This window comes from Schistocerca gregaria, chromosome 9, assembly GCF_023897955.1.
Source record: "Schistocerca gregaria isolate iqSchGreg1 chromosome 9, iqSchGreg1.2, whole genome shotgun sequence".
NCBI lineage: Eukaryota > Metazoa > Arthropoda > Insecta > Orthoptera > Acrididae > Schistocerca > Schistocerca gregaria.
This window is the reverse complement of record NC_064928.1, coordinates 180,250,947-180,276,064: the sequence shown is the minus strand read 5'-3', so window position 1 is coordinate 180,276,064 and position 25,118 is coordinate 180,250,947. Positions and strand designations below refer to the sequence as shown.

Here is a 25,118-nt window from a genome sequence, read left to right as displayed (position 1 = left end):
CTCACAGTAACCTCACAGTATATATATTCCCTTATGAAATTTGTTGATAATAATCCAACCCAATTCAAAAGTAATAGCAGTGTGCATACCTATAACACCAGGAGAAAGGATGATCTTCACTATGCAGGGTTAAATCTGACTTTGGCACAGAAAGGGGTAAATTATGCTGCCACAAAAGTCTTTGGGCACCTACCAAACAGCATCAAAAGCCTGACAGATAGCCAACTAACATTTAAAAATAAATTAAAAGAATTTCTAGATGACAACTCCTTCTACTCATTGGCTGAATTTTTAGATATAAACTAAGTAAAAAAAAAAAACACCTTATTCATTAGTGTTATGCAATATTTTGTGTAATGTAATTTCTTGTACAGACATCTTTTATTAACCTGACACGTTCCACATCATTACGAAGTGTCGTATTCATGATCTATGGAACAAGTATTAATCTAATCTAATCTAATCTAATCATGTCCAACTATCGGTAATATGTCTAAAAGTTTCATAGCCGTCTCTGTTACGAATTAAGTTATGCAAAACGACAGGGGGCTTTATAGTATCGATAGAAAAATCAGGATCCAACTTAAAGGTGTTTGAGGAAACTAAAGCCTATGCTAAGATTTGTCAACGCTCTATTTCGCTGGTATTGTGCTGACAGTAATCGGATAAATGCGCAGCCGCCACCACGAGTGTCTCACAAATCTCAATGGGCCTAACAGACGACGTGTACAGGATAAACTTTTTGTGCAGCACCAACAGGTGTCTCAAAGTGAATAAGCCTATTTTAAGGCTTGGTAGCAAGAACTTAAATTCAACTTACAATTATAAAAAATACATCAAATGAAATAGGAACTAGAAACATTTTCCCTTACAAGTGTTCAATGTCAGCACTATTGGTCACACAGCGCACATCGAGTTGATGGACGAGTTTCCAAAGCTGTGTCTGGGGTCGTAACAGCTGCTTCAATCCTGTTTCTTAAATGGAATAGATGAGTGTGTAGCGGAGGCACATACACATCATTCTTTATGAACCACAGAGGTAAAAATTGCAAGGTATACTGTGGTAGTGGAGTGGAGACTTTGCGAAACAAACTCTGTCATACGGCTCCTTGGAGCCAGTCTACCGGTCGGGTATAACGCCCTTTAAGCATTCGTGTACTGAGTTAGGCCAGGGACGAGGCGTATCATCTTGCTGCCAAATTGGCACAGGCTCCTTACCTAGCTTGCATTTATCGCGAACCTCTCGCCCACCACGAAGTCCAAAGAGACTGGAAAAAGACGCAGGTGACTCCAGCGAGTAAGAAGGGTAAAGGAACAGACCAGCAAAATTGTAGATCAATATCCCTAACTTCGGTTCGCTACAGAATCCTTGAACATATTCTCAGTTCGAATACAATAAACTATGTTGAAACTGAGAAGATTATGTCCACGAATCAGCATGGTTTTAGAAGGTATCACTCTTTCGAAACTCAGATTGCCCTTTTCTCACTCAATACACTGCGAACTATGGATGAACCGTCCGTGGTCTCCGAGCGGTTCTAGGCGCTACGGTCTGGAGCCGCGCGAGCGCTAAGGTCGCAGGTTCGAATCCTGCCTCGGGCATGGATGTGTGTGATGTCCTTAGATTAGTTAGGTTTAAGTAGTTCTAAGTTCTAGGGGACTGATGACCTCAGCAGTTAAGTCCCATAGTCCTCAGCGCCAGTTTTGGACTATGGATGAAAGGCAACAGGCAAATTCGATATTTCTTGATTTCCGGAAAGCATCTGACACGGTACCCCCAGTGCAGGCTATTAACGAAGGTACGAACATATGGCATAAGTTCACAGTAGCAAGAAGACTTTTTAAATAATAGAAGCCGCGCGGGGTAGCCGCGTGATCTAAGGCGCCTTGTCACGGTTTGCGCTCCCCCCCCCCCCCCCCCCCCCCCACCGTCGGAGTCCTTCCTCATTTATGGGTATGTGTGTTGTCCTTAGTATAAGTTAGTTTAAGTTAGATTAAGTAGCGTGTAAGCTTACGGATCGATGGCCTCAGCAGTTTGGTCCCACAGGAACTTACCACAAATTTTTGTCGTCTCGGAATTTTCGCCTTTAATAGAGTTTTAGATCTGAAGGTCGAGGTATTATATAATGACCCTTATCATTCATTTCGTAATATTTAGATATAAATAATAGAGGATGGTACGTTGTCCTCAACGGCGAATGTTCATCGGAGACAAGGCTACCGTCAGGAGTCCCAGGGAAGTGTGATAGGACCCTCTTGTTCTCGATACATAAATGATATGGCGGGCGGATTGTGCACCAATCTACAGTTGCTGATGATGCCGTGGTGTACGGTAAGGTGTCGAAGTTTGCTGACCGTAGTAAGATATAAGACGACTTACACAAAATTTTCAGTTGGTGTGATGAATGGCAGCTAGCACTAAACGTGGAAAAATGTAAATTAATGCGGATGAGTAGGAAGAACAAACCTGTAATGTTTGGGTACAATATTACTAGCGTCCTGCTTGAGAGAGTCAAGTTGTTTAAATATCCGGGCGTAAAGCTGCAAAGCGGTACGATATGAAGTGACCATGTGAGAACAATGACAGGGAAGGCGAATGATCTTCTTCGGTTCATTGGGAGGAGTGGATCACATGTAAGACAAAAATATGGCGCTGACTATACTGTTATCAAGTACGTGCAGCCTGTTTTTCCAGCAGTCATTGTTGTTGTATTGTTGTCAATGTGATGATGGTAGCTTAATTGTAACTGAGTCTTTGGAGAGTTGGTGCACCATCAAATGATACGCACAGACTACGCAGCTACGGCGATTTCCCACTTGATCGATTTGCGTACACCGTTTTTCCCGTGCTTGCTGTTCGCACTGTTATCGTCGTATAGCGAGGTAGGTATCGCGACTTTGCAGATAGAGAGATTGTTTTTAGTGCCGTGTGGGCATTGCTCAATCTCGCTCGTGTATAGAGAGGACATACACTACTGGCCATTAAAATTGCTACACCACGAAGATGACGTGCTACAGACGCGAAATTTAACCGATAGGAAGAAGATGCTGTGATATGCAAATGATCAGCTTTTCAGAGCATTCACACACGGCTGGCGCCGGCGGCGACACCTACAACGTCCTGACATCAGGAAAGTTTCCAACCGATTTCTCATACACAAACAGCAGTTGACCGGAGTTGCCTGGTGAAACGTTGTTGTGATGCCTCGTATAAGGAGGAGAAATGCGTACCATCACGTTCCCGACTTTGATAAAGGTCGGATTGTAGCCTATCGCGATTGTGGTTTATCGTATCGCGACATTGCCGCTCGCGTTGGTCGAGATCCAATGACTGTCAGCAGAATATGGAGTCGATGGGTTCAGGGGGGGGGGGGGATATACGGAACGCCGTTCTGAATCCCAACGGCTTATATCACTAGCAGTCGAGATGACAGGCATCACAGACAGGAGCGCCTGCGATGGAGTACTCAACGACGGACCTGGGTGAACGAATAGCAAAACCTAATTTTTTCGGATGAATCCAGTTTCTGTTTACGGCATCATGATGGTCGCATCCGTGTTTGGCGACATCGCGGTGAACGCACATTTGAAGCGTGTATTCGTCATCGCCATACTGGCGTATCACCCGGTGTGATGGTATGGGGTGCCATTGGTTACACGTCTCGGTCACCTCTTGTTCGCATTGACCGCACTTTGAACAGTGGACGTTACATTTCAGATGTCTTACGACCCGTGGCTCTACCCATCGTTCGATGCCTGCAAAACCCTACATTTCAGCAGGATAATGCACGACCACATGTTGCAGGTCCTGTACGGGTCCTTCTGGATACAGAAAATGTTCGACTGCTGCCCTGGCCAGCACATTCTCCAGACCACTCACTAATTGAAAACTTCTGGTCAATGGTGGCCGAGCAACTGGCTCGTCACAATACGTCAGTCACTACTCTTGATGAACTGTGGTATCGTGTTGAAGCTGCATGGGCAGTACCTGCATACGCCGTCCAAGCTCTGTTTGACTCAATGCCCAGGCGTATCAAGGCCGTTATTACGGCCAGAGGTGGTTGTTCTGGGTACTGATCTCTCAGGATCTATGCACCCAAACTGCGTGAAAATGTAATGACATGTCAGTTCTAGTATAATATATTTGTCCAATGAATACCCGTTTATCATCTGCATTTCTTCTTGGTGTAGCTATTTTAATGGCCAGTAGTGTATATACTCGTACTTTGGACTATTTACACACCTGTTTACGAGTCTTATGACGACGTCGCACATTAATATTCCATGAGATACATGTCTTTTTATTCCGTCTGTGAGTCCTGATGGACCTAGGTTTTGCAGGATGCTATTTATGAATCTTATACCATGGACACAACTTAATAGTCTAATATCACAGGGCTTCTTTCTTTAGATTTTATAATTATAATTATGTGTCTTCATTCCGCCTGGGAGTGCTGTCTGGATTAATATGGGGTCGTCCACACTAGTTTCATAAAGCATGATGGTTGGAGAGGAGGGGACCTTGTTTCTGATTGGGTCACAGAAAAAGTGTGCAGGTGAGGGGACTATTGGCAGCTAACAGATTGGAGATGATTACGCATACATGGCGCAATTTTCTATACCATGCCTAGGAAAATGGTCTGTCTTAATGGTGGGCTAAGATGTGGAGCTGCCTCATACTCTGTCATGGATTCAGTGATGGCCACAGCCCCTTGAGAAGTTCTACAACCGCTTGAGAAGTTCTATACCCTACTAGCATGTTATTTGGCTCATTCATCATGCATTATCTAGCGAATCGTGGGGCGAGTTCATCATAATATACATGTGTATTCTTAGCAGTCTTTGATATTTACACTGACGCCTTGGGGTGGGAGATCCATCCGCCAGAACAGATACATATGCACTGCCTTTTATGCGAGCCACCAGACAGGGGAGAATTACTTCATAACATTCCCAGCCATTGGTGGTTTAGTGTGGGGGACTGAGAGGGGGAGGGCAGTCTTCCAAACTACATCCTACGTATCAGAGACGGAGATGTGGGCTGTCTGGCAGCCAACATACTTCTCACTGGGGTTGTTGTAGAGACTGCTAGCCTCTCTAGAGGCATATTTTGTAGGGCTGTGCTACACATACAGTATATTTAGTTGGAAGAATGAAGATAGTGTATCCAAGATGGCGGCGACGGAAGTGGCAAATTCCTAATGACGTCATGGTGGTGAGTTCAGATTCTGGCAGGAAAACAGGTCAGTTCGGCTACCTACACTAAATTAACTGGCTAGTTCAAATTGCAGCAGGAAAAAGGTCACAAGGACTACCTCCACTAACCTAAGAAAATGGCGGAAAAATAGGTCATGTGAGCTACCTCCACTAACCTAAGTCATTCGAACGCCTCCTCTTCCTTGGAATTGGTGGGAAAAGGAGTCAGCCTGTGCTGGACTGCTGGATAGGATGGATGTAAGTCTTTACTTTGCAGGCAGTCTTTATTTAAACAATTTGAGTTGTCATAGGGTGTAGCTCCACCCAGTGTGTCCACCGTGAGGTCCAGAGTCCAATTGACCTAGTACACAGTACTGCCACCAAAGGGCACTGTCATCCCATGGCGGTCTGGGGAAGAATGGCGGGAATAGGACTCAGTCTGTGTCCAGCTGCTGGAGAGAGGAAGGAGTGTACTTTATTTAGTTTGTAACAGTTTATTTAGGCAGGGATTTCGCGTAGTTCATCTACACTCCTGGAAATGGAAAAAAGAACACATTGACACAGGTGTGTCAGACCCACCATACTTGCTCCGGACACTGCGAGAGGGCTGTACAAGCAATGATCACACGCACGGCACAGCGAACACACCAGGAACCGCGGTGTTGGCCGTCGAATGGCGCTAGCTGCGCAGCATTTGTGCACCGCCGCCGTCAGCGTTAGCCAGTTTGCCGTGGCATACGGAGCTCCATCGCAGTCTTTAACACTGGTAGCATGCCGCGACAGCGTGGACGTGAACCGTATGTGCAGTTGACGGACTTTGAGCGAGGGCGTATAGTGGGCATGCGGGAGGCTGGGTGGACGTACCGCCGAATTGCTCAACACGTGGGGCGTGAGGTCTCCACAGTACATCGATGTTGTCGCCAGTGGTCGGCGGAAGGTGCACGTGCCTGTAGACCTGGGACCGGACCTCAGCGACGCACAGATGCACTCCAAGACCGTAGGATCCTACGCAGTCCCGTAGGGGACCGCACCGCCACTTCCCAGCAAATTAGGGACACTGTTGCTCCTGGGGTATCGGCGAGGACCATTCGCAACCGTCTCCATGAAGCTGGGCTACGGTCCCGCACACCGTTAGGCCATCTTCCGCTCACGCCCCAACATCGTGCCCGCCTCCAGTGGTGTCGCGACAGGCGTGAATGGAGGGACGAATGGAGACGTGTCGTCTTCAGCGATGAGAGTCGCTTCTGCCTTGGTGCCAATGATAGTCGTATGCGTGTTTGGCGCCGTGCAGGTGAGTGCCACAATCAGGACTGCATACGACCGAGGCACACAGGGCCAACACCCGGCATCATGGTGTGGGGAGCGAGCTCCTACACTGGTCGTACACCTCTGGTGATCGTTAAGGGGACACTGAATAGTGGACGTTACATCCAAACCGTCATCGAACCCATCGTTCTACCATTCCTAGACCGGCAAGGGAACTTGCTGTTCCAACAGGACAATGCACATCCGCATGTATCCCGTGCCACCCAACGTGCTCTAGAAGGTGTAAGTCAACTACCCTGGCCAGCAAGACCTCCAGATCTGTCCCCCATTGAGCATGTTTGGGACTGGATGAAGCGTCGTCTCACGCGGTCTGCACGTCCGGCACGAACGCTGGTCCAACTGAGGCGCCAGGCGGAAATGGCATGGCAAGCCGTTCCACAGGACTACATCCAGCATCTCTACGATCGTCTCCCTGGGAGAATAGCAGCCTGCATTGCTGCGAAAGGTGGATATACACTGTACTAGTGCCGACATTGTGCATGCTCTGTAGCCTGTGTCTATGTGCCTGTGGTTCTGTCAGTGTGATCATGTGATGTATCTGACCCCAGGAATGTGTCAATAAAGTTTCCCCTTCCTGGGACAATGAATTCACAGTGTTCTTATTTCAATTTCCAGGAGTGTATTACACTGATACAAAACACTCGCTCAAATGTGCTTGGGGTCACACTACATAGCCTACAGACCTGCAAAATACTCGTAAATCGCCGAAATAATGCAGTACACTGATGTACAGACATGAAAAAAACTATAAGTAGTCGAAATAATCCAGAATGAGATTTTCACTCTGCAGCGGAGTGTGCGCTGATATGAAACATCCTGGCAGATTAAAACTGTGCGCCCGACCGAGACTCGAACTCGGGACCTTTGCTTTTCGCGGGCAAGTGCTCTACCAACTAAGCTACCGAAGCACGACTCACGGCTGGTACTCACAGCTTTACTTCTGCCAGTACCTCGTCTCCTACCTTCCAAACTTTACAGAAGCTCTCCTGCGAGCCTTGCAGAACTAGCGCTCCTGAACTAGCACTTCTTTCAGGAGAACTTCTGTAAAGTTTGGATGGTAGGAGACGAGGTACTGGCAGAAGTAAAGCTGTGAGTACCGGGCGTGAGTCGTGCTTCGGTAGGTCAGTTGGTAGAGCACTACCCCCCAATGGCAAAGGTCCCGAGTTCGAGTCTCGGTCGGGCGCACAGTTTTAATCTGCCAGGAAGTATCAGTCAAAATAATGCTTGTAAAATGCTGTGCACACACGCTCACTGGTTGTAAACTTTCGAAATATGCATTGCACTGCCTAAAGACCTGCTAACTGCTCGAAGATCACCGAAATAATGCATGTAAAACGCTCAGTGGACACTCTCACTAACTACAAACTGTCGAAATAATGCAGTGCACAAACGTTCAACCCAAGTAAAAATTCTTAGTGTTCTGCACTTAACCTGCTGTTCTGCTCCATGTTACCCAACCACCCACCCCCTTCCCTTAACTATTGTGCCACTAACACCATCTTGATATAAAAAAATTATGCAAATAATTAAATCGATATCCTTCACATGTGTGGGGTAGGTTTTTTTTATTTCACAGCACTGGTGGGGGAAATCGATGGAATGTAGTTTAAACAACAGATCGCTAGTAGAAAAACACATACCATTACCAGACACCCGACGCCGACGACTCCGCACACATGGTTTGCAGGGACAGTCAGACACGAGCCACCATCAGAGAAGCTCTATTTTGGGGTATACAGTTAGAATTCTTCGAGTGTTGTACTGACATACCATGTCTATGTAAATAAGAGCCAAGGCTCCTTCTGGACACACTATAGAAATCTTTTGCAATGCTTGCCAGAATAGCACAGGATGCATTGTTCCTAGCAATCCTAACAGGACATGCGAGATGCATCTAGCCGCTCAAGTCTTTACCACGGCTGACGCATAGCTTTCAGAGTTGCAGGTCCAGCAGAGGCCTAATTGCCAAGCGAGAGATGTCTGGATAGCGACTCGCCCTCGCAGGTGCAGCTAAAAGGCTGTCAGTATTATACTGACGTCACATGTCTATGTAAATAACAGCCAAGTCTACCTCTCCGAAATCGTAAAGTTATGCAGAAATAGTTGACGGTCGCTTTTGCTGCTGTTGTAGAAGCTTTTGTGATGTCTCAGCTTATCTGCGTGGAAATTTTTGCCCTACCAGGACCTGTTTACGAAAATAGCTCAGAATAACACCGAATTGTTTCGTATCGCCAGCAATGAATTACTGATGAAATCGTAAGGAAGTTATGGATATGACATGGAATACAGCGATAGCAAAGGGAATGAAAAATTTTTTTACTCGGAAATATATGACATTTCATAAGCATGGTATAGATATCTTTATTTCCAGAGGTACTAACGCCAGCAAGAGGTATTTCTGATACTTCGCTCATTGCGATATGTTATATAAGAGACCGCGATCATAATATTTAACTGTAAGTAGAGTGATCAAATATATATGTAGCTGGTTTCCTAGGATGATTCTGGCTAGTGGTGCATGACGCGTGGCGACATGGTTAGGTCAGCTACATACCTTTACCCCAACTGGTCTTCCATTAGAAAGGCTCCTGTCGTTAGTGGGAAACGTGAATCATTCCTGCCTTTCTAATGGAAGACCAGTTCGGGTAAATGTATGTAGCTGACCTAACCATGTCGCCTTCTAGACGACTGAATAGCGAACTAATACACAGTATGTGTTGGATAGCCTTCATGATTGCATGTGTTCTCTGTGAAAATTTGAGAAGTTCAATATGGACATGTGTTTGCTGTGGACCATTCTTCCCACCCATGTAAATTGTCCATCTACATCTACATCTAAATCTACATCCATACTCCGCAAGCCACCTGACGGTGTGTGGTGGAGATTACCTTGTGGACCTCTATCGGTTCTCCCTTATATTCCAGTCTCGTATTGTTCGTGGAAAAAAGGATTGTTGGTATGCCTCTGTGTAGGCTCTAATCTCTCTGATTTTATCCTCATGGTCTCTTCGCGAGATGTACGTAGGAGGGAGCAATATACTGCTTCACTCTTCGGTGACGGTATGTTCTCGAAACTTTAACAAAAGCCCGTACCGAGCTACTGAGCGTCTCTCCTGCAGAGTCTTCCACTGGAGTTTATCTGTCATCTCCGTAACGCTTTCGCGATTACTAAATGATCCTGTAACGAAGTGCGCTGCTCTCCGTTGGATCTTCTCTATCTCTTCTATCAACCCTATCTGGTACGGATCCCACACTGCTGAGCAGTATTCAGGCAGTGGGCGAACAAGCGTACTGTAACCTACTTCCTTTGTATTCGGATTGCATTTCCTTAGGAATCTTCCAATGAATCTCAGTCTGGCATCTGCTTTACCGACGATCAACTTTATATGATCATTCCATTTTAAATCACTCCTAATGCATACTCCCAGATAATTTATGGAATTAACTGCTTCCAGTTGCTGACCTGCTATTTTGTAGGTAAATGATAAGGGACCTATCTTTCTATGTATTCGCAGCACATTACACTTGTCTACATTGAGATTCAATTGTTATTCCCTGCACCATGCGTCAATTCGCTGCAGATCCTCCTGCATTTCAGTACAATTTTCCATTGTTACAACCTCTCGATACACCACACATCATCCGCAAAAAGCCTCAGTGAACTTCCGATGTCATCCACCAGGTCATTAATGTATATTGTGAATAGCAACGGTCCTATGACACTCCCCTGCGGCACACCTGAAATCACTCTTACTTCGGAAGACTTCATTGAGAATGACATGCTGCGTTCTGTTATCTAGGAACTCTTCAATCCAATCACACAATTGGTCTGATAGTCCATATGCTCTTACTTTGTTCATTCGCGTACTCTGTGTAAAATCGAACTGGTATCCCATCAGGTCCAGCGGCCTTTCCTCTTTTGAGCGATTTTAATTGTTTCTCTATCCCTCTGTCCAGTCGACGGCTTCTGCACATTCCCTTCCTTTATTTGGTTGAGAGAACATCGATTGTGGTGTTTGTATCTAGCAGATGAAAAACGGGTGGAAGACACGTTTGCTGGTTCTCTAGACATGAGGAACATCTTAGTTGACTTTATAAATTTTATGGATGATTTGGAATCTGCTATATCACCGACGTCGGTATTTGCGAGTGGAAATATCGGTTTCCTCCACTTTTTTTCGATTTTTCATTTCAAGATCTTTGCAGAGGAGATAAGTTTCTAGTTACTCGGTGGTTTAGAGCATGCTCCACCTCGCTAAAGTTTCGGGTTTCTAGACAAATAATTTCCAGCCTATATCTTCGGAATTATAGTGTGCAAGCGATACTGCTAAGTGTTTGACATCGAGAAGTATAGCGAAAATGGTATGATATTCTAGCACACCATGTAAAAATACATATGCTCTTTTAACCCCAGAGTCTGGAGATAGGTGTAGAAAGCAAGCAGGTAGGGGCCAGAAACAGTAACGCCTTTGTGCCGAGGGGAACCAAGCCAGCCTTTGTACAACAGTCTTCGCGATATATGTACGAGTGTCTGGCGGCCGCTAGCTATATGCAGGATGTATAAGTGATGATTTTGTATGGCGCAGGTTACGAATTGCGTGTTTACTACATCGATACAATATGTGCTGATATATAGCCAGGTTAGGGTTCGGTTTCACGCTGAAATATTCAAGCGTCTGTCTTCAGTGGCTGAGCAGTGTAATTGAGGAAGTGTCTTCCGTTCAAAATGGCTCTGAGCACTGTGGGACTTAACTTCTGAGGCCATAAGTCCCCTAGAACTTAGAACTACTTAAGCCTAACTAACCCAAGGGCATCGCACACATCCTTGCCCGAGGCAGGATTCGAACCTACATTACATTATACAAAATATCACATGACACTTAATATTTTTAATTTCTTCTTTTTTGTGAGTGTTAGGGAAATTACCCGCTTACTATATCCAAAAATTCATCTAATGCGTAGAAGGAGTTGCCATTAACAAATTCTTTTAATTTCCTTTTAAGTGCTATATGGCTATCTGTCAGACTTTTGATGTTATTAGGTAAGTGGGTAAATTCAGTAAGGGCCAATCAGAATGCTCCAGTCATTCACAAGACATCCCTTTTTGTTGGGATATAGGAGCCTCTATGGACTGGTTCTAGCAAGATGGGGGCAGGGTATCTACAGCAGGATGTTGGCCCTCATCCGCCACTGTCGCATTGGGACATCTCCAGCAGCTATAGGACACCGAAAATTCCAGCATTTTTCTCTTCTGCAGGACTGTGCTTCGACTTCTGTTTGCGTAATTGTTCTGTTTTTCCAGCCTGTGCTTAGAAAGTTGTCCTTTTCCAAACAATAAGAATCCTTTTATGATTAACGTTGTTTTCCCAAGCAGCACATATATGATGAAGGTTTTTAGCGGTGATAATGTTAACCGTTTCTGAGATATATTTTGAGAACAGGACGTCACGATTTCCATGAAGGATAGCACGGGATGCCTCATTATGACCATCAGGAAGAATACATTTGGTTTATTCTGAGCTATTTTCGTAAACAGGTCGTGGTAGGGTGAGAATTTCCATGCAGACAAACTGCGACAAGACGAAAGCTCCCACAACAACACCAAAAGCGACCATTAACTATTTCTGCAACACTTTACAATTTCCGATAGGTAGACTTGGCTCTTATTTAGATAGACATATGGCGTCAGTATAACACTGACTGCCTTTTGGTTGCACCTGTGAGGGTTAGCTGCAATCCAGACATCTCTCGCTGCGCAATTACGCCTCTGCTGGACCTGCAACTCTGAAAGCTATGCGTCAGCCGTGGTAAAGACTTGAGCGGCTAGATGCATCTCGCATGTCCTGTTAGGATCGATAGGAACAATGCATCCTGTGCTATTCTGGCAAGCATTGCAAGAAATTTCTATAGTGTGTCCAGAGGGAGACTTGGCTCTTATTTACAAAGACATAGGATGTCAGTTCAACACTCAAAGAATTCTAACTGTATACCCTCAACAAGATGGACTGTCCATGGCATCCCCAATCAGTGGCCTCCTAGCTGACATTTTCCTCAATCAGATAAAAAAAACCAATCTTTGACAAAATAGTAATACCAAAAAAGTACGAAATAATATGTTGGTCCAGATATGTAGGTGACATAATTTGCTTAATAGATGAACCACAGCCTCGCATAAAAGAATTCATGACAATAATCTCCATCCACCCACAAATACAGTTCACCATTGGAACATAAACAGATGAAAAACTTAATTTCTTAGACCTCACCATACACAAGAGAAACAAAAAACATTAACTCACAATTTACAGAGAACCCACAATTATCAGCACTATTATTCATAACCAATCCAATCACCCCATAACTCACAAAGAAGCCAGCTTAAGATATCTACTACATAGACAGAACAAAATACCCCTGAACAAACATGATTACACACAAGAACTGAACACAATAAAACAAATTGCACAGAAAGATCGATACGATGCAGAGAGAGTAGACAAAATAAAGCAAAAACACACATACAAAGAAACACAACACACAACAAATCAGCAGACAGTAAGCAACAAATGGCACACAATGACCTACAACAACAAAGTCACACACAGGATGGGTAATATACTAAAGAAACAACGTTTCAACATAGCATACAGAAATAACAACACAATACAAAGCAGACTTGGAAGAAATACCACCAACACTGACAAATACAGCCAGCCCAGTATATACCAACTTACTTGCAACTGCTGTCAATCTCTATATGTGGGCCAAACATGCAGTAATTTCGGAACCAAGTATACAGAACACCTCAGAGCACTGAAAAGCAATAGCTCACACTCAACATTTGCAGACCACCTGATAGCACACAATCACCACCCAACAAACATTGATACTGGCTTACACATCTTTAAAACTAGTAGCAGCTTATACCAAAAATTAACCATAGAAGAAGACTATAACATCCAAATATCAATAGCTCAAGGAAAGAAAGTACTCAATGAATACATATGACTGTGCAATAAAACCTTCTTCACCACAATAGAAGAAGTATACAAATAACACCCACAGAATACTAATCATGCGAAAAAAATATTCTTTCTCCTTCCCTCTCTCTCCTTCCCATTCTCTCTCCCTCTTTCTTTCTGCCCCAGTCGTGAACACACACACACACACACACACGCACGCACACATACACACAAACCAAACACCACAGACGCCAAATAAACTTCAAACTCGCGCGCCTCACCCAGCCAAACTTGCTACGAAACAAATGAATGCTACACAGCGGGTAATCTTTCGATTGACAAGGTAACTACGGACACCATATATTTAGCAGCCAATATATAGAAAGGTCTTACTTTTCACCTCAAATAATCCTAATTTTCATTACAAATTAACGATCAAACGATGTATCTGAACTCATAATATTAATGATAATAATTATTAAGATGCACAAATACTGGAGGCTCTTCTTTTATGGAAATCTCTACCAACAAATACTCGTGGAATTGAAATACTTGACCTTCTAAATTCCTTTCTTAAAAAGAATAAAATACCATGGAACAGCTGCATTTATATGTTTCTATACATAAGTGATGCGGCTGTACAGCTCATCATAAACGGTGCTAGTACTCACTGCATCATTCGTATGTCTTCCCCTTCTAACAGTGTTCTTCAAAATGTCATCAGAATCAACATCATAAAATTTCAGCCACGTAATAATTGTTTACACGAGGAAACTTGAAGTGTCTTGTTTCACTGTGCGGTTGCAAATAATGTGCAGCTATTCACAGAGGTCCCGCATAGAATGTAATTATCATATGACAACGAAACTTGGTAGAGATTCTAATGCAGAACCGATTTATACTGGGAAAATTGTTCCAATTTTGACCACCATATACAAACCTGGCGCTCTGAATGCAAGAAAGTAGGCCTATAGAAATGTTTGCATATGTAATGGATTATGAACAGGATGTGGCTAGAAAAGGTTCAACAACTGAGAAAGTCATAATGTAGATTTTATTATTAACTGCCACTTTTACAATTTGTTCAATATGAGCACTGGAGATATCGACGAGATGCTATACAGCGTCAGATTTGCACCTGATAGCTACTTCAACAGATTAGCATATCTGCCAAGTTTCACTGCCATACGAAATTACAGCCCACACTGGATCCTTGCGTAGATGTATTTTAATTAGAGCCACGGTACATACTGTAGTAAGGTGGTTATCTTGAGGAATGATACTAACCCATGTCTTGTAGCTGTGAGACAAGGTGCGTGCTTTCTTTTCAGTTGCGGATTGAAATGTGGATTATTTTATAGAAATCAGCTGTTCCACATTGGTTATTTAAGCGACATTTTGACAAAGACCAATTAATTTACCCATTGAGACAAACAAGATACTCACGAAAAAATTCTTGATTAAAGAAAAGGATTGAACTTAATACAATTTGTATGTGCTTTAGTAAGTATGAATGCTTTTCAACAATAAAAGGATTTTTAGAAGAAGGGGTTGAAATTTCAGATAGATATCATCAGCAACATGCAATTTTTTTAGCCTTTGTAAATGATACACAGCGGCATAATGAAACAAAAATCTGTACAACATCATATAACGGATCTTTCAAGTATTTGTAAACTGTTCTCATAAGTCTCATCCTAACAACCAATTCGAAAATCGCAGCGTATTCCGAAAAATGAAACGCTTAAGTGAGGGACAATGATGATTGTAAAAATCATTCTTCAATCCACACTGTGATCTCTGGGCTCATCCTAACTATCACTTCGAAAATCTGGATACATTCCGAAGGAAAAGTCAAGTGTGTGGGACAAGAATTATTGAAAACGTTATTGCCATTCGTCTCATTCACAGCAATTTAATTTGTGATCGAATGTACCAATCGAAGATGAAGATTCCGCAATAAACATAGTATCTTTGTAAGGGCGGAAAAACAGCAATTACAGTAAGCTAAAACATTTAACTGTTTCTGATAAGGGTCAAGCAGAAAAAAGAAATTAAAATCGGAACAAAACAAGCATTAATTTTGTGTTCCGTCGGCGTTCGCTTTCGAATATCAGCTAGCAGTGAGACAAAGGCGCAGCGCAGAGGTCAACTTGACTAAATACCTACATAATCCGCTAGAAGTGCTACAACAGTTTCCAGTTAACGTTGCCAATTTTCCGTCCGTCGGGACAACTACTAAAGTTTAGCTCTCGACTACATATAGCCATACACACTTGTCAAATCCAACTAATTCTGCTCACTCATATGACTTTACAATACAGTAATTGCGATTCACAGGGGCCTACGAGAATGAACACGGCATACATATTCTGAAAGTTAATATTCTAAACAGTGGGTGCATTTCAACTTTTACGTGTCTATACGGACTGTCCCAGGACGAATGCTCAATATTCAGGGATAAAACAGGAACCATCATTAGAAACAGACGTCTAGTAAACAGACCTCTACAATATATGCATTCATTCAGAGCTATGAGCACTTCTTCTTCGTCTTCGATACTACGAAACAATCTATTCTACTGCAGGCTTTTTCCTTTTTATATTTTGAGAGCTGGTAGTATGGACCAAACGCAGGGAAAAAGTGTCCAGCAACATGCAATTTTTTTGGCTCTTGCAAATGTATCTTAAGATACAGAGCGCCATAATGAAATAAAAATCTGTACGACATTATGTAACGTATCTTCCAAATACTTGTAAACTGTTCTCGTAAATCCCATCCTAACCACCAATTCGAAAATCGCAGCGTATTCCGAAAAATAAAACGCTAAAGTCAGCCTAAGAGCTCTGAGCTCTTGTTTATTTTCACTACTGTCAAACACATCTCTTCTATTGAACAAATGCTCATAGGTCTTAAGGTATGCGTTTTAGAGCCCAAGAGTACTTGACTTTTTTTTTCTCAGACTGATTATTGCTGCCACATCCCGGAATACCGACAATTTCTCTTGCGCCAACATCAAGTTGAGAATTCAATAGGCCTACATAGGGCGCTACCACCAAAACAAATAACGTGCTTTGAGAACGATTGGAACTGTGTTATCACGTTCCAACATAAACACAACCTCTGAATCTGCAACATTTTCGTAGGTACAATATAAACGATGTGCAGTTATACAAATTACCAATTTAAGCTACATAACTGAGATGTAACATCCAAGAAGGAATCGCAGTATATTCGAAGAACCCCTCCAAAAGATACCTATCTCAGAAGCCCAGTGTAAATACATGATCAATTTGAAAGGAAATAATCAGAAAACTGGGTGCAATGGACATACAGTTTGGTAGTCGAATGTTACACTTACCAGTACCGAGCTTGAAATTACCTTGAAATGTTTACCTCTATGGCTACATCAACTCGATATGTTCCACATACGTAGATTGTGATAAATAAATGACGTCACAGTCTCCATATTGATTGTACCAGTGGCTACAACCGACAGTTTGCATCGCAAACTGGAATACATGCACAGCACCAAAGCTACGGCATCCGTACAAACCTCAAATTAACGGCAACACCCTTTCTCCACAGAAGTTTCTTGACGACGCAGGCATGATAAAACGATACATCAGTCTATTTCCCGTCCAGTTCACGACTTATTTCACCACAAAACAGAAGGATATGTGCCACGGGGATTTTCAACTTCCGCCGAAGTTCCTTCGTACTAATTTTAGTGAGCGAGTACTTCAATCAGAATGCCCGAAATACTCATTCGATATGAAGCTTAGGGACACAAAGTTTTACTAAGAATTGTTCAAAATTTTAAAACAAAAACAAATAAAAAAATGCATGTTCCACACCCATGTGTTTACTCCACTGTCGTTTGTTTCTTGACATCGAACTCGAAAACGACAATTTGATAGAAATCGAATGGGGAAACAAAGTTTGAAACTCGAATCATCTGACTTCAAAGCCTAACATACCAGCCACGACACTCCGTCATGCTTTTGTTACCCGTAGCGACAGCAGCGTCCCAAGCGACCAGCAAGCGACACCGTTTATACTGATTTGTAACATACTTTTTACAATAGGAAATACATGTAGTGGCATATAAATCGACAAAAATTAAAAATTAAACTACATTTGTGATTATTTAGTTCCTAAGGACCCTGGGAGATACGAAAAGGAGCACTACGCGATAGTTTATTTACGATTCTCTTCTAACGTACAGACATTTACTGATTAACGTCGTTTTCCTTTAATAACAAAGTATTGCTACTAAACACCAGAAAACCCGACCTTCACAGAAAGACGGCGTACATCTATTCATAAAAGCAGTTTTGTTCGCTAGTTTCAGCCAAATCAGTGAATATGCAGGAAACCTATATGGAATGTAATACCTGCATTATTTAACGTACCAAATAAGCCATCACACATGCCACTTAAGGGAAAACCATACATATGTTATAATAAATCGTCAAAACAATAAAACTGTTTCCCAACGCAGGAGAAACCAATTCCCAATTGTTGCCAAACCTCAGCTACAAAAAGCAAGAATCTTCAAGACATTTACTTTTGAAGCAAAAATAATTACATTTACAAAAACATTCGTGTATTAGGAAGTCGGCTGAAGTGAAAAAAAGTGCGTATCATTGAACCCCATAAAAGGTTTTTAAGTGTCAATGAAAGTGCCTATGATAATAACAACAGACAAATACAGAAATATACGCTCGTCATGCGTGAAATATGTTTACATTCTCTTGCTTTCAGCGGAATAAGCTACAAATATAGGCAAATTCGAAAGTATCCCTTCACAAATGAATTGTAGCTTATGTCATTGAATCAGTATCATTCGGATGTTTTTAAATGTATTTCAGAATAATTCATGTCTCTTAGTAACTTACTAACATATGGAACGAAAAAATATAACCGCTGTTCTGTTAATTAATTCTGTTAATTAAAAACATTACCCTCACGACGCATGTGACAGTGTACTTTCTCACCGCTTTGAGCGCTAGTGTCGCTTCAGTTGTCAAATGGGAACAACTTTCGCACCAGAGTGTGTCATGGCTATATTTATTAGGCTGTGCTTCAACAGGCATCTTTAGGAAGAAATGTACGAGACAAGATAAAAAATCTACCATTCGTCCCGCAGTTCCCGGCCCCTTTTGTACCAAAGCTAAATTCTGATGAGAAATTACGAAGTAGAGGATGACGACTCGATTATAGTTGAACGCATTATCAAGTTTGAAAACTCATTCCCTGAGCTCAGTACAAGTTGCCGTAGTCAATCGTTACGCGAAAAGAAGGAAACTAGAAGGAAAAGTTAATAGTTAATTTCCCAAATATATTGATACCAAAGATGAAACTTGCTAAGCAGACTGGAAAGAAATAACTTGGAAATAGGAAAGAAAAATAAACTCAAAAATTTTATTGTCCTTACAACCGCAGTCGCGACACACACTGCTGCGAAAGTTGATAACGTTTGGCAGCTAAATAGCCCTCCAAGCAGTGAGGAATGAGACTGTTAATGCTGCGTAAGGATAATGAGCGTTTTTCATCCCTCATCTACGTGATACACGAAATATTTATTTTATTATTTTGCCTCCATTAGCCGGCCGGAGTGGCCGTGCGGTTCTAGGCGCTACAGTCTGGAACCGAGCGACTTCTACGGTCGCAGTTTCGAATCCTGCCTCGGGCATGGATGTGTGTGATGTCCTTAGGTTAGTTAGATTTAATTAGTTCTAAGTTCTAGGCGACTGATGACCTCAGAAGTTCAGTCGCATAATGCTCAGAGCCATTTGCCTCCATTAATTTGTGTAGTATCAGAAGACATGAATGACTCTAAAATAATTGCAAACACGCCTAAAACTCACGAACCCTGTGACAAGCTAATATGTACTACTAAAGAAATACGTGCGTCGTTAGATAGAATTGGCTAATACCAAGTTGATAGCAAAGGAGTATGAACACACAGACTCAAATGTAAGAACCGTGGAGCACCTCCATCCGCAAAAGTGCTTGCCGTCCCATTTGTCTGTTCTTGTAACGATACGCACTTTTCTTGTCACCCTACAAGCTTTGCGCGAAGCGTAATGATTTGCACATCCTTACCACGTTGCACATCCTTACCACAACACAGGAAAAACTTCACATCGTCTTCAAAGGAGGTCGGTGTTTAAGATTCTTACCTATGCAGCAGTGATACGGCGAGAATAGAGCAACTGACTGCTTCTGTGACAGAGGACGGTGTTATTGCTTTTGACGGATTATCACATCTTGTTGACAGTTTTGTCATCATCGATTCTTGGGATGGCTTCTATGGTTTGTCAAATAATGTGGATACTGCAGTCTATAAGATTTTATTATTTTATGCATTCATGAACTGGTGTTCTTCGAAGAGTAGCGAACAAGACTTCAGGTTATAACAATATACGTAAACAGCGTCTTGCCTCATGAGGTCTACTCTTTTGCCATTCACTAGCCATTTTCTACTTCCAAAAAGAAACATTAATAATTAATAGACGTACGCAGAGGATCGAGTAGGTAAAAAGACGAGGGCTAGTAGAAATCCTTGGGTAACAGAAGAAATGTTGAATTTAATTGATGAAAGGAGAAAATATAAAAATGCAGTAAATGAAGCAGGCAAAAAGGAATACAGACGTCTCAAAAATGAGATCGACAGGAAGTGCAAAATGGCTAAGCAGGGATGGCTAGAGGACAAATGTAAGGATGTACAGGCTTATCTCACTAGGGGTAAGATAGATACTGCCTACAGGAAAATTAAAGAGACCTTTGGAGAAAAGAGGACCACTTGTATGAATATCAAGAGCTCAGATGGAAACCCAGTTCTAAGCAAAGAAGGGAAAGCAGAAGGGTGGAAGGAGTATATAGAGGGTCTATACAAGGACGATGTACTTCAGGACAATATTATGGAAATGGAAGAGGATGTAGATGAAGATGAAATGGGAGATACGATACTGCGTGAAGAGTTTGAGAGAGCACTGAAAGACCTGAGTCGAAACAAGGCCCCCAGAGTAGACAGAATTCCATTAGAACTACTGACGGCCTTGGGAGAGCCAGTCCTGACGAAACTGTACCATCTGGTGAGCAAGATGTATGAAACAGGCGAAATACCCTCAGACTTCAAGAAGAATATAATAATTCCAATCCCAAAGAAACCAGGTGTTGACAGTTGTGAAAATTACCGAACTATCAGTTTTATAAGCCACAGCTGCAAAATACTAACTCGAATTCTTTACAGACGAATGGAAAAACTAGTAGAAGCCGACCTCGGGTAAGATCAGTTTAGATTCCATAGAAATACAGGAACACATGAGGCAATACTGACCTTACGACTTATCCTAGAAGAAAGATTAAGGTAAGGCAAACCTACGTTTCTAGCATTTGTAGACTTAGAGAAAGCTTTTGACAATGTTGACTGGAATAATCTCTTTCAAATTCTAAAGGTAGCAGGGGTAAAAATACAGGGAGCGAAAGGCTATTTACTATTTGTACAGAAAGCAGATGGCATTTATAAGAGTCGAGGGACATGAAAGGGAAGCAGTGGTTGGGAAGGGAGTAAGACAGGGTTGCAGCCTCTCCCCGATTTTATTCAATCTATATTTTGAGCAAGCAGTAAAGGAAACAAAAGAAAATTTCGGAGTACGTATTAAAATCCATGGAGAAAAAATAAAAACTTTGAGGTTCGCCGATGACATTGTAATTCTGTCAGAGACAGCAAAGGACTTGGAAGAGCAGTTGAACGGAATGGACAGTGTCTTGAAAGGAGCGTATATGATGAACATCAACAAAATCAAAACGAGAATAATGGAATGTAGTCGAATTAAGTCAGGTGATGCTGAGGGAATTAGATTAGGAAATGAGACTCTTAAAGTAGTAAAGGAATTTTGCTATTTGGGGATCAAAATAACTGATGATGGTCGAAGTAGAGAGGATGTAAAATGTAGACTGGCAATGGCAAGGAAAGCGTTTCTGAAGAAGAGAAATTTGTTAACATCGAGTATAGATTTAAGTGTCAGGATGTCATTTCTGAAAGTATTTGTATGGAGTGTAGCCATGTATGGAAGTGAAACATGGACGATAAATAGTTTGGACAAGAAGAGAATAGAAGCTTTCGAAATGTGGTGCTACAGAAGAATGCTGAAGATTAGATAGGTAGATCACATAACTAATGAGGAAGTATTGAATAGGATTGGGGAGAAGAGAAGTTTGTGGCACAACTTGACAAGAAGAAGGGATCGGTTGGTAGGACATGTTCTGAGGCATCAAGGGATCACCAATTTAGTATTGGAGGGCAGCGTGGAGGGTAAAAATCGTAGAGGGAGACCAAGAGATGAATACACCAAGCAGATTCAGAAGGATGTAGGTTGCTGTAGGTACTGGGAGATGGAGAAGCTTGCACAGTATAGAGTAGCATGGAGAGCTGCATCAAACCAGTCTCAGGACTGAAGACAACAACAACAACAACAACGTAGATACAAGCGAACCATAGCGATACAGTTCAGTAGTATGATTCTACACTCTAGATACCACTCTGAAGTGCATGGCGGAGGATACATCCCACTGTAACATGGCTTATTCTTGTTCCATTCACATAAGAAATGCGGGGAAAATGATTGTGTGAACGCCTCAGTTCGTGCTGTAATTTTTTAATACTGCATTTGCGATATCTGCGGGAGATATATGGAGGGGGAGGGGGGTTGTAGGATATGCCTAGATTCACCATTTAAAGTCGATTCTTGGAACCTTGTAAGCAGGCTTTCTCTGGACAGTTTACTTCTATCTTCAAGAGTCTGCCAGTCCTGTTTCATCATCTCTGTGACACTCTCTCACGGGCGCAATAAACTTGTGACCGTTCGTATGTACTGTATAAGTTGGGTATCTCCTGTTAGTCCTATCTGGTACAGATCTCACACATGTGAGCAATATCCTGGAGTGAGTTGCACGAGGGATTTGTAAGGAATGTCCTTTGTAGACTGAATGCACTTCCCCAATATTCTACCAATAAACTGAAGTCTGCTACCTGCTTTACCTACGACTGAACTTATGTGATCATTCCATTTCATATCCCTACAAAGTGTTACACCTAGGTATTTGCATGACGTGACAGATTGCAATTGTGAGTCATTGATTATATTCGTAGTCAAAGGATACTATGTTTTTACGTTTTATGAAGCGCAAAGTTTTAATTTTCTGAATACTTAAAGCAACTTGCACATCTTTGCGTCACTCTGAAATTTTATCAAGATCTGACTGAATATTTTTGCAGCTTCGTTCAGATAGCACATCATTATAAATGACTGCATCATCTGCAAAAAGTCTGAGATTACTGTCAACAGTATCCGCAATGTCATCAATGTACAGCATGAACAGGAAGGGATCCGACGCACTTCCCTGGGATACACCCGAAGTTACTTTTACATCTGTAGATGACCCTCCACACAAGATAACTTCCTGCATCGTCCCTACCAAGAAGTCCTTAATCCTGTTGCCTTTTGTACAATACGCTATACGATTGTACTTTCGATAATATGCGCAAGTCTGGTACTGAGTCAGATGCTTCTCGGAAACGGAGTAATACTGCATCTACATAAATGCCTTGATCCATGTCTTTCGGAATGTCATGTGAGAAAAATGCGAGTTGGGTTTCATATTTCCGAAATCCATCCTCGTTGGCACGGAGGAGTTCGTTCCGCTCGAGATACCTCATTGTATATGAACTCAGAATACGTCCTAAGATTCTATAGCAAATCGATGCCAAGGGCACTGGGCGGTAGCTTAGCGTATCATTTTTCTGCCCTTCTTGTAGACAGGTGTGATCTGTGCTTTCTTCCAGCTACTGGGCAGAGTTTTTTGTTCGAGACATCTGTTAACAGAGGAGTTCTCAGTCGCAGATTCAATATATGCCAGCAAAGGTCCTAAAGAAACCTAAAGAAAAACAGATGTTGTGTCTTCTTCTTGTTGCTACAATTTATTGCTATACAGACGCTCCCGTTTCAAAAAACTATTCTACAAACCACTATAAACAATAAGTATTACAACTAGCTTTCGTTTGCAAAAGATCCCCCCGAAGTCAGTACCGAAGTATCAAAGTAGAGACGGAGTGCCGCGACTTTATGTTGGATTGTGTTACAAGTATGTCCTTCTGACAAAGGCGACAGCGATTGAGAAGCGGAGACGTCACATGCTTTTTTGAAATCAGAGACCGCCAAAATACGATCAACAGACTGATTCAGAAATTGTGTAAATGCACACTGTACTATATTAACAGTAATTCATCATTACAATGTTTGATGTAATCGACGCATAACATGTTTAAATTTCATCGACTCAACTAGAAAAAAAGAAGCTACTGCCTCCTCAGTTTTACTATATACAAGTACCTGCTGTTTGTCTGAAGTTATTAGCTTACAATTTAATTATTCTGAAGAAAACAGCTGCCGATAGATGTGAAAATCACAGAACTGTCAGTTATTAAGGTCGTGGTTGCAAAATACTAACATGACTTCTTTACAACAGAAGAATGGAAAAACTGGTAGAAGATGACCTCGGGGAAGGTCAGTTTGGATTTTGGAGAAATGTAGGAACACGCGAAGCAATACTGCTCTTACGAATTTCCTTGGGAGTTAGATTAAGGGATGGCAAACCCACGTTTATAGCATTTACAGACTTAGAGAAAGATTTTGACAATGTTGACTGGAGTACGCTCTTTGAAATTCTGAAGGTAGCGGGGATAGAATACAGGGAGGGAAAGGCTATTTACGACTTGTGCAGAAATCCGATGGCAGTTGTAAGAGTCAAGGGGCATGAAAGGGAAGAAGTGGATGAGAAGGGAGTGAGGCAGGGTTGTAGCCTATCCCCAGTGTTATTCAATTTGTACACTAAGCAAGTAGTAAAGAAAACAAAAGAAAAATTTGGAGTAAGGATTAAAGTCCAAGGAGAAGAAATATAAACCCTGAGGTTTCCCAATGACACTGTAATTCTGTCAGAGACATCATAGGAGTTGGAAGAGAAGTTGGACAGATTGGACAGTGTCTTGAAAGGAGGATATAACATAAACATAAAAAAAGCAAAACAAGGATAATGGAATGCAGTCGAATTAAATCAGGTGATGCTGAGGAAATTAGATTAGGAAACGAGACACTGAAAGTAGTAGGTGAGTTTTTTGTTTTATTTAGGCAGCAAAATAGCTGATCATGACCGAAGTTGCGAGGATATAAAATGCAGACTGGCAATTGCAAGAGAAGCATTTCTGAGGAAGAGAAATTCGTTAACATGAGATATTGATTTAAAAGTCAGAAAGCTTTTTCTGGAGGTATTTGTGTTGAGTGTCACTAAGTATAGAAGTGAAACATGAGCGGTAAACAGTTTAGAGAAGAAGAGAATAGAAGCTTTTCAAATGTGATGCTACAGAAGAATGCTGAAATTTAGGTGGGTAAATCACATAACTAATGAGGAGGCACTGAATAGGACTGGAAGACAAGAAATTTGTGGCACAACTTGACTAAAACGAGGGTTCGATTGGTAGGGAAAATTATGAGGCATCAATGGATCAATAATTTGGAATTGGAGGGAACTGGTAGGGGCAAAAATTGTAGTGAGAGGTGAATATAC

General features: G+C 42.1%; 1 protein-coding gene across 1 annotated transcript in view; it reads right to left on the bottom strand.

Moving 5' to 3' along the window:
• Positions 1-17,359, bottom strand: part of LOC126291972 (trypsin-3-like) — an 80,984-nt gene extending 63,625 nt beyond the window's left edge. Inside the window, exon 1 of the mRNA XM_049985727.1 lies at positions 17,041-17,359. The gene's annotated coding sequence lies outside the window, so the exon portion shown is untranslated. The remainder of the gene's footprint in view (positions 1-17,040) is intronic.
• Positions 17,360-25,118: the final 7,759 nt, after the last annotated feature.